The sequence below is a fragment of the Bactrocera latifrons genome, unplaced genomic scaffold (assembly GCF_001853355.1).
Source record: "Bactrocera latifrons isolate USDA-ARS-PBARC rearing strain unplaced genomic scaffold, ASM185335v1 scaffold_79, whole genome shotgun sequence".
In the NCBI taxonomy this organism is placed as follows: Eukaryota; Metazoa; Arthropoda; class Insecta; order Diptera; family Tephritidae; genus Bactrocera; species Bactrocera latifrons.
Window position 1 is genome coordinate 519292 of NW_017537478.1, and position 1166 is coordinate 520457.

The window sequence follows — 1166 nt, forward strand, 5'->3', positions numbered from 1 at the left end:
TTTTCCGTTTAGTTAGTATGTTAGCTCGATATCCGCGTATATTGTGGTTTTTGTTGTTCCTATTGGGTCATTTTGTTACTCTTTTGTCATTCAGCTGCCAGCATCACGCTTTCTATCTGCTTAACTGCGACAACTTTCTGTACAGTCTACTCTCAAGCCTTAATGGCCTTCAGACAGCGCCTTAATTTAGTCAATTAGCAAACTGTCAGCAGTCATACCTCCTATTTTTGGCCACTTTAAGTGTTGTTCGTAAGCACTTAATATTCGGCTCGTATGCCGCTCTTTCACCTGGTTTAAACATACTTTGTTATGTATATTTTTGTTTAGAAAATCAATAATTTTGTGTGTTTTTTTTTAGTTTTACTTAAACAATTCGGAAACCTTATGATTTGTTGGTAGTTTCATTTGTTTTTATTTTTTCATTGTATTATGTCGCTTTTTTATTTATTTATGTCTCATGTAGCCTACTTTTTGTTATTGTTTTTCTTATTATTTGTTTGCGTATTGTTTATTTGAAACTCTAACTCTAGTTTGCTTTTTATCAAAATTTCTACATGCCTTACTGCAATTATGCGCACTACTCAGCAGTTTCAGTGTATTTTTGTTCCAATAATTATTCCATTATATTTTTATGGCAATAATAAAGGTTATAATTTTATAGCTCAATGCATTTAAAAATGTATGATATCTGGGACTCTCCAATTTGTTATTTTTTACTTTTGTAATAATTTTTAATAATTATGTTTTTTATATAATTCTAGAAAGAGAGCTATGTAAAGGGCACATTCGGTTAAGCTATAAATAGTTCTTTGTTATTTATGTACTTTTAATTTAATTTTCTTTTATGACAATAAGTTTTTAGTACATATTTCTATATATTTATAATTAAAGTAAATTTTTGTATTTATAATAATTATTATAATTATTTTTGGTTACTGTTGGTAATAAAATGCATTTAAGTTTAAAAGTATCTCAAAAAATTGCATATATTCCTTTAAGAAGAGACAAAATAAGATTGATGTCTAATATTATCAATTCCTTTTGAGAAAATTAATTTTTGTTTTGAAAATGAAAAAATAATATTTAAAAAATTTGCATATTATTAGAGGTGCAATTATTGAAAATAATAAAAATATTTTTTTATAGTAAACTTAACAAAAAAAAAA